Source organism: Gavialis gangeticus, unplaced genomic scaffold (assembly GCF_001723915.1).
Source record: "Gavialis gangeticus isolate Ggan-Ray unplaced genomic scaffold, GavGan_comp1, whole genome shotgun sequence".
NCBI classification, from domain to species: domain Eukaryota; kingdom Metazoa; phylum Chordata; order Crocodylia; family Gavialidae; genus Gavialis; species Gavialis gangeticus.
Window position 1 is genome coordinate 28,110,490 of NW_017729000.1, and position 8,996 is coordinate 28,119,485.

The window sequence follows — 8,996 nt, forward strand, 5'->3', positions numbered from 1 at the left end:
AAAAAAAAAAAAAAAAAAAAAAGAGGTACAGGAGAGTACCGCCACTTCCAATCTGTCATATTCTTTTCTCTTCTGCCATGCCTTGATGTTCTTTTAACTGTTGGGAGCTGGATGTGTGGACTGGTGGAGATCCTGGCTTGTCCTCTTGGAGGGTTCTCTTCATGGGGCTCCACCTCCTTCACACATCTAACCTTATTACTTCCTGGATGACACACATCAGGGCCTGGGTCTTGTATCAACACCTGTGTTGCTAGCAGTTAAGCGCTGTTTTACTGAATGAATGTCTAGGAGTTTAAACACATTTATTTGGGCATCCTGAGGCCATCCTTAAATTCATCACTCATTGGTTCATAGGTCCATCAATTAAGATAAGTCCATCTACAGTCTGTAAGACCAATGACCTTAAATCAATTCATTCCAGGTTCCTGGGTTACTCAGTCTGGATCAGTCCCTTAAGTATTCAATTTGATAACCAAATATATAATCAACAATGAAATCAATACATCCCAGGTTCCTGGGCCAATCGACTGCATTCATTCCTTCAAGGATCCAACAGATCATCAAATGGAATCAATATTCCTGGCTCTTGGAGCAAACAACTGAAATCAGTCCCTTAAGGGGCTAATCAAAATGAAATCAGTTCATCCTAGGCTCCTGGATCAATCAACTGAAACTAGTCTATTAAGGATTGTAGCAGGGTACTGAGATGCCTGCTACTTAGGAAGCAGTAAGTAAGGAGCCCAGCTGTGGGTTGCCAAGGCAACCAGTAGAAGTCAGCTGACAGGAAGGGGCAGGGCCTGGCTCCTATGTAATTCCCAGGCTGAGGCCAGGCAGGGAGTTCCCTTCCAAGAGCCATACAGGAAGGAGCTCTGCCCGACTGTACAATGAGGAGAAGCTAGACTGCAGGTATACCTTTGAGACTGGGGGAAGGATAGAGCACCCCAGATAAGGCGCGACTAAGGTTATAGCCAAGCAGCTAAAATTTATGTTGTAGCCAAGAGGCTTGAGTTTCTGTTTACTATTTACCACCAGATGGCTGGGTGAGGCTATTAGGGGTTGGAGGAGGCCTCATAGGGGCTCCATGGTAGCGTGGGGACCCCAGTGCCAGAGAGGGCACAGCATTCAGGGGTGCATTGACCTCAGCCCCAAGAAGAGGAGAGGAGAATTGGAGGCCAGGTAAGGCTGAGGCCGCCTGAGCCCTGCAGGAGGTTCAGAACCCCAAGGAGGAGATTTGGGGCCAGGCATGGCTACGGCCACCTGAGCCCCAAGGCAGTGAGAAGCCCTAGAGCAAAGGGGCGATGGGAGGCCCTAGAGCAAAGGCGACGGAAAGCCAGAGCACCTGCGGGGCACAGTTGTGAGGCAAGGTGGTGGAAAGCCAGAGCGCCAGTGGGGCGCAGGTTGTGAGACAAGCCAGAGCACCAGTGGGGTGCAGAGAGTGAAACAGACCAAACAACGTCCAGTACATCAGCGAGGTGGTACAGGGGTGGTTGGAGCCACACATTTCCCATAAGGCCGGGGTGTACGGAAACTCCATTTAAAAAACAGAACACGTGAAAGCAGGAGAAAACCATGTCCAAGAGGACAAAAGGCAGTCTCCTTTAATACTTAAGATCAAGACATAGCAGGCAAGATTTGAGGGTGCTCGAAGTAAACTTGGCATGGTAGGGGCGCTAAGGGAGATCACGGCCACGCGTAGGACCCCACTCCATGACAAGGATGCATCCAATAATCAAATGAAATTAATTCCACAGAGATTCCAACCCTACCTTAGCTCCACAGGGTCAGGACCAATGGGCACCTTCAAGGAGGAGAGCTCTCCTTCCTGCCGCTTTCCCTGGCACAGTGAGAGGGAAACACAACCCCCTCTCCCTCCCTCACAAAAAACCTAGAAAATACAGAGAGCAAAAAGCAAAAGGAAGCAGTGCCCCTGGTAATTCATGGACCCATTCACAGTGGCTCCGCTGCTTTACTCTTCACCTGGCTGTTCTCAAGTGTTTCCCTGGCTCAGTGTGTCCTGAACTTTATTAGTGGTCCTCCAACCATTCTGACCAGCGAGCTCTCTTGCTTCTCTCATTGTTGGTCATGAGACACTGCCAGCTAGGAAGGCCTCCAGTGTCTCCTTGGTCCGAGCTTCTTTGTCACTAAATTCCCATACTATGCTATATAATTTTAAAGAAAAATAAAAGTAAACAATGAATGTAATATTTGGGGTGGGGGTTGAAACTGTAAAATTGGTGGGTCCTCTGTGAAAAAACATACTCTAACTCAGGGGTTTCCAACTTCTAAGAAGCCAGGAGCTGATGGCCCTGTAGGTTGCCCTGGCAGAGGCAGCACCCCTCCAGGTCTGTGCACTTGCCCTGATTCTCCATATACCCATGCAGGTCCATACCCATCTCCCAACCCACTTTATCATGTGCCTTTTCCCTCTTCCACCAGGCCCAGGCTCACCCTCAATTCCCCTGGCCTCACTGTACTGCACTGCCCCAACCCCTGGGGCAGGAGTCAGGAATCAAAAACCAGAGGAGAGAATCAGAAGACTCTGGCTGCTGTTGCTGCCAGAATAATGAAGGAAGTGGCAGCTGGGCAGGAGATGCATCTTAATCCCTTGTGGGCGGCATGCAGCCCACAGGCCACTGGCTGGACAGCCCTGAGGTAACACATCTTTGCATTCTTATCATAATCATTTCATACGCCCATCTCAAAATTCTCTCAAAAAAGTCCGAATGTACCTCAGTCCTAGAGAAATAAATGGCTGAAAGGTCAGTTTTAGTGGGATAAAGAAAGAATTATAATCAAAGTGAAGTGATCTTCACAGTTGACTCCCTGCTAGGAACAAGCACATCTATTTTATGAATAACCCAATATCTCCGACCATTTCCCAATATTCAGCATTCTACACTACTGCTCCACCCTTTGCTGGAGTTCTCTGCCTGTACATGTTTATGGCTACGGTTCTCCAGGTCTCTTTCAGAGTAGCTTGCTCCTCTACTGAAATGAGCTTGGTTCCATTCTTCAATTGTTTTGTTTCATCTTTAAAAGTTTGTTTTACAACATTTTCTGTGGTATTATAATGAAACTACCTAACAGATTAAACATACTTAAAATGACTTAGGAGTCAGGATTTCCATTTAAACCAACATGTCTATAAAGATATTTTAAGTGTTCAAGCATGCACAGAGATTCTTTTGTCCAGTTAATTTTTTAAACCTCTTCATATATAAGAAAATAATTCTAGTATTAATTAATTTCAGACAGTGTTTGATCAGTTTGCATTAGGACCACCCACTCTTGCTTTATTTCACTTTAAAAATCAGGCTGGTTAAGTGAAGGATAAATTCATGTGTTATTTTTTTTTTCAATTTATTATTTTCATCTACTTAACAGAATTCTGGAATTTCATGTTATTTACACTTCAGGAAAATTAAATATTTAAGAATGGGCATGGCTTGCTATGGCAAAAAAGGGACTCTTGAGGATGTTAAACTCTCCCTATTCTACTCATTCTGCCGTATTGCTCTAGTTCATAACTGAAGAATGAAATTTACATTAAACCAAGAAAATTTTCCAGTTATTAGCTCTTCTAACTTATAATACAGCAAGCAAGAAAGAATCATATTTTAGTTTGTATACAAATGCAAGAAATATATTACTGGTCACAAGGGGCACCTATACGCATGCCAGATGTCTGCTCTGACGTACGCTGATTAGCACACATTGGAGCAGACTCAATTAATCAAGTCTACTGAAACGTGTTAATTAATGCAGTACAGCAGCCTCTGCATCACATCTATTCCCCACACTTCAAAATGGCATCGGGGTGCTTTAACTAAAGCTTGTCAAACAAGCTTGAGTTCAAGTTCCCCTGCTACTATTTTGAAGCATGGGATGCTGAATAAACATGATTCTGCTGGCACTTTAAAGAGAGCAGCTCTCAGATTGAAGGGGCACTGGTAGTGCTACAATGGCACGAAGCATCCAGTTGAGACAAAAAGAAAGCATTACCCAGTATACAGGAGGGGTCAAATTGCCAAGGACATGTCTGGGCCCCAAAGATTCTGACCAAAAAATGTTTTTCTGATCTAAATAGCCATCTTGACAATCAGATAAAACACTGACTACAGTTTGGTAGGCATCTCAAGCTGTACATTCCCCAGTCCCAGTATGGGAGGCCTGCTGAAACCTAATTGGCTAAAACTTGGTTGCTGGGCTAGGGAATGCTGAGGCAAGAGATCAAGTCAGAGGGGGTATGGGTGACATTTGAACGATGGTTATGGGTTCATCACAGCATCCATCCTGTTGGAGCCCTTGACTATGAGTGGCATCACACTTTTCTCAAGATGACTGGTGGATGTCCTTCCCACAAATCTCATGGACATTCCAGGTGATGCCATTAATAATGGTCCAGTATAGTATGAAGATATATCTTCAAGGAGGGGATATGTTGGCTTATCAGTGCAGGTATATGCATTATAAGGGTTCAAGATGAGCAGCAGGGGTTAAATGGATTTCTAAAGATCTTGGGAAATGCACACACAGCTTCTCATGGCCCTGAAAGCAAATAGGCTGTCTAGCACAACAAGGCCAACAGATGGACACAGCCTGAAAATGAAGGGGGGCATGCCATAACATGAGATCACAGCCTTCAAGGAAGACGGGCTCTCTAACACATCAAGGCCTGCAAGGACACATAGTCTAGGAAACAGTCTGGGAACCAAAGAAGTGTGTACCATACTGTCCCATAACACAAGATACATGACACCAGCAACAAGGCCTCAGAGAGCGGGGGGGATATATCTTAGTTTTGAGGGAACAGATCAAATTAGGAGAAGGCCCAGAAGGCTACATGGACATGTGACCACAGATAGACAACCAACCAGAAATAGCCATGAATGAAGAGTCATCAGGAGTCATCAAGGGGGAGAAGAATACAAAAGCAGAGACAAGATTAACAGAGTCCCTCCCATCTCTCCCTGTTCCTTCTTGTCCCTCCCTTTGTCCCTTTCCTCCCCATTTTGCTCCCTGAGAGGGGTCCCCATCCGCATCCCTGCCCCCTGGGAAGGGTCCCTGAGGCCACCATAGACCGAGGGCATACCAGCAGCCCTTCTCTAGTGGAGGGGGGCTGTAGGCCTCGGCATCCCACCTCCAGACTTCTGACACCTAAGACAGAAAGAGCCTCAGAGTGGAATGTGCATCCTGACCAGTTGTACGTTGACTCTGATGACATCCCTAGAATTGGTAGATATAGAATTGTTTAATTGTTTGTACTGTTGTTGTTTTTTTTATCTTACTTTGTATCAATAAATTAGTCTATTATCAACTGGCAGGTGTTGTGATCAGTCTGGGGGTTGTGCCCACCCGGAATAAAGGTATAGGTGCTGGGTACAAATCCGGTGTCAACAGTAAGCTTCTGATTTAGATATGCAGTGGTATGATTACACTTGATGTACACAGTATTTAGAATGAAAAATAAACATTTGCTTATTTCTTGTCAAGGTCTGAACTATTTATATTTTTAATATTATTATGGGTAGTTAGTGTAATATATATGGGGTGAAATCCTCACCTGGTGAAAAATGACACAGCATCATTAAAATTAACTAGTTATACCAAGTGTCAAAAAGTTGTTATCATTTAAGCCTGAAGAATTTGGTCACTGCCACAGATTTAGGGGGGTTTTTTTAATACTTTTTCCTGGTATTTCTAAACAAACAGAATCTTCACAAAATAATTTCTATGCCTTTAGGGGCAAAGCACCAACTTTACAACTTTCAACAATAAAAAGGGCCTATTAATATATATATGTGGTTGAAAGTTATTCATTATTACCCAGACTCTGTCCTTCATGGTTTCCCAGATATATAGAGTTTAAAGAACTGTTTGAGTGGGAGGGCATGAACCTGCAGCCCTTGAAAGGGCTCTATTCAGCCTTGGATTTCATTTCTGTGGATACTCCCTGCAGTAGCAGAGGAGAAATGGAGGTGAGTAGAGGCAGGCAACATAAGAAACAAGTGTGAGGCCAAAGAATTAACAACTGCATATATCTACCACCTTTCAATCATAGTATAGGAACAACATAAAATACCCCAACAGATTATGAGCTCTGCAGCTAATTGTAAGATATACAGGGAAACAATTTCTAGTACTGGCCGATTTTGTAACCACAAATCCTTATATATTATATTGTCTTTGCTTGTTTCTAAATAAAGCCTTAGGAAGTTATTTTGAAAACCCAATGGACTTTTTGGGCAGTAGCACACTTCACTCACCTTATTTAAATGCTGCCAAGAACTAAATGAAAAAAATGAGAAGTATCTCCTGTATGCAATGCCCCTGTTATTAGGAAGAGGGGGAAGTGTAGGAAGCCTGAGGGCAAAGTAGCAACCTATAGTAGCTGCCCAGGTGAGCTGAGCCGGGGGCTAGAAAAGGGCAGGCAGTTAATGGAGGAATCAATAGCATCTGGGCCCTGGATACAGGAGACAAGGTTACATGAATGCAAGGGGGCTGGGCTTGGGGTACATGATGGGTACTGGCCTCACTTAGAACTTCATTCACTGGATAGATTGTTAATTTATTCAGTAGGCTATTGCTGAAGAAACTTTACTTTTGCCAGTTTGACAAACAAATAAAGCCTTTAATTGCAACATACAACATTGCCAGAGATCTTAAAAAGTTCTCAAAACCAATGGGATTTGAGCTTATAAGTAGGGACCTACTAAATTCATGATTTTGTGATTTTCCTGGAAACTGCAAAATTGGTAGGCCCTCCATGAAAAAGCCTACTCCCCATGAAAAAGCTGCAAAATAGCCAGCAAATGGGGTGGGGGAAGGGAGATCCCAAGAGAGGTGGGAAGCCCTGGTGTCTTGAAGCACAAGGTGTGGGGAGCAAAGGGGAAGGGTGGAGAGATTTTCATTGTGGAGTGGGATGGGGGTGGAGAGATTTTCATGGTGGAGCATGGTGAGCCCCCCACCATACCTCTGATTGGTCAAGGGGCCCTGGAAGTCCCACTCTTCCCTGGAAACTGACAGATGGCCATCTGGGGAGGGGCGGGCGGGCCCCCACACCACTGATTGGTTGAGGGGCCCCAGAAGTCTCACCCCTCCCCTGAGATTGACAGATAGCCATCTGTCAGTCTCTGAGGAGAAGCAGGACTTTTGGGGCCCCTCAGACAGTCAGAGGCATGGGGTGGGGGGGGCACCACACTGTGCTGTGAAAAAGGCTACCAGCGCTGCACTCAGATTATGAAATTAGGGGTCAGCCCCCATGAATAAGGTAGATCCCTACTCAGAAGTATCTAATTTGTGTTTAATTTGTTCAGATATTTTGTAAATGAACTTAGGCTTCTATGTCCTTTATAAGTACTTTTGAGAATGTTACCTTTAAAGGTAATTTAAACCAAGAGATTTAACTTTGAATACACATTTTTTTAGCAGGAATAATTATTATACTTCATGTTCAGAAAGGTGCTTTTGTACTGAAAATTGTTGGTCATAGATTGTGAAGTCATTGCATTTGCACTTGAAATTCTTAATGTCAGGTTAAAAATGGACAGATTTTAATGTTCACATAAAGAAATTTAACATACAGAGAATAAGCTACTAAGTCATAACTGGCTTAATTTTGACCCTTTGTTCTCATTCAGTATAGTTTGAATTGGTTATTTAAAACATCATAGTTTGAGTCAAGCATGTCAGTCAGAAAAAAAACCAGATGCCTATTTGATAAAATGTGTACCAGTAGAAAACAAGTTGCTAAACGTTTCTTCCTACTTAGTACAAATATACATAGTTGCTTGTTGAAAAAAAAATTCTATATACCCAGGGAAGAGAGTATTAAAAAGACTACAAAAGCCAGCTATTCAATAAAAGCCAGATTTTCATGTATACAATTAGGTAACTGCAGGAGAAGTTTTGTATCCCTAACAACATGTACCCACACTGCTATGTCTTGAACATTTGTATATCAGCTTTATGGTGTGGCCAAGTACTGTGTTGTCTAAGTGACCTGAACTATCAAATCAAAGAATAGGAAGCAGATTACTTGTAGCTCCAGTTCAATTTCACAATTACAAATATGATCAGGTGAACGTAACCCTAAAAATAATTCAAAGATTATAGTCACCTCCAGGCTATAATTTTAATTTGAAGAATAGTCTTTAAGCATTTTAATATATGTTTATATAATTGGTGGCATATCAAAAATATAAAATTATGACAAAATATACATGAAATGTAAAACAACTGATGTAATATTCACTGGTAAACTCATCAACTTAAGAGTTTCATTTCTGTACTAGGGACATTTTTGATGCTGGAGTGTGGATAGTTCTGAAGAAACCCAGACTGAATATTTACATCTGGGTCAAGCTATTCCACCTGAATGAAGAGTGGTTAGACTTACTCCCTATTTATAGGGTTTTTGGATGTAGCCATGTTGGTTTACGGACATAGGCAGGTTCTTTGGATATCGCATCTACCCCAAGAATATTTCCTGCCTATTTATAGTCACATTTATGCAGTATGAAAGCAAAAACTGGCTTCATCCAGTAGGATATGAGTCTGAGTTTCTGAAGGTTTGTAGGACTAGGAAGTGCCACTGTCTCCTTTTCATAGACAAGGCAAAACTGTATTTGCTGCACTTGTAGGTCATGAAGACCTGAAGTGTTTGTTCTATTTGAAACATCTCAGTTGTTTTCCATTGAGCAGTATCTACTCATTTATTGTGGCAGTAAGCATTAAATAAGGGGGTTCTGAAGAAAAAAGACACCCATTGAGTACCTATGCCACATCCAGGTTTTCACTTCTGCACTGTGATCCATCAGTTTGGGGATGGTTGGGGAGATAGTTAAGGCCTCCAGATGTGTTCTGTCTTCAGGCAGTGAAATTTGGAGGCAAAAGCATATCAGTCTCTGACAGGTTCCAGGTGCTATTCTTGTACTGGTAAGCACTGGGGTCCCAGTTTTGTGTATCAATGAGAGCAAGTGGAATTTTCTTTTTGG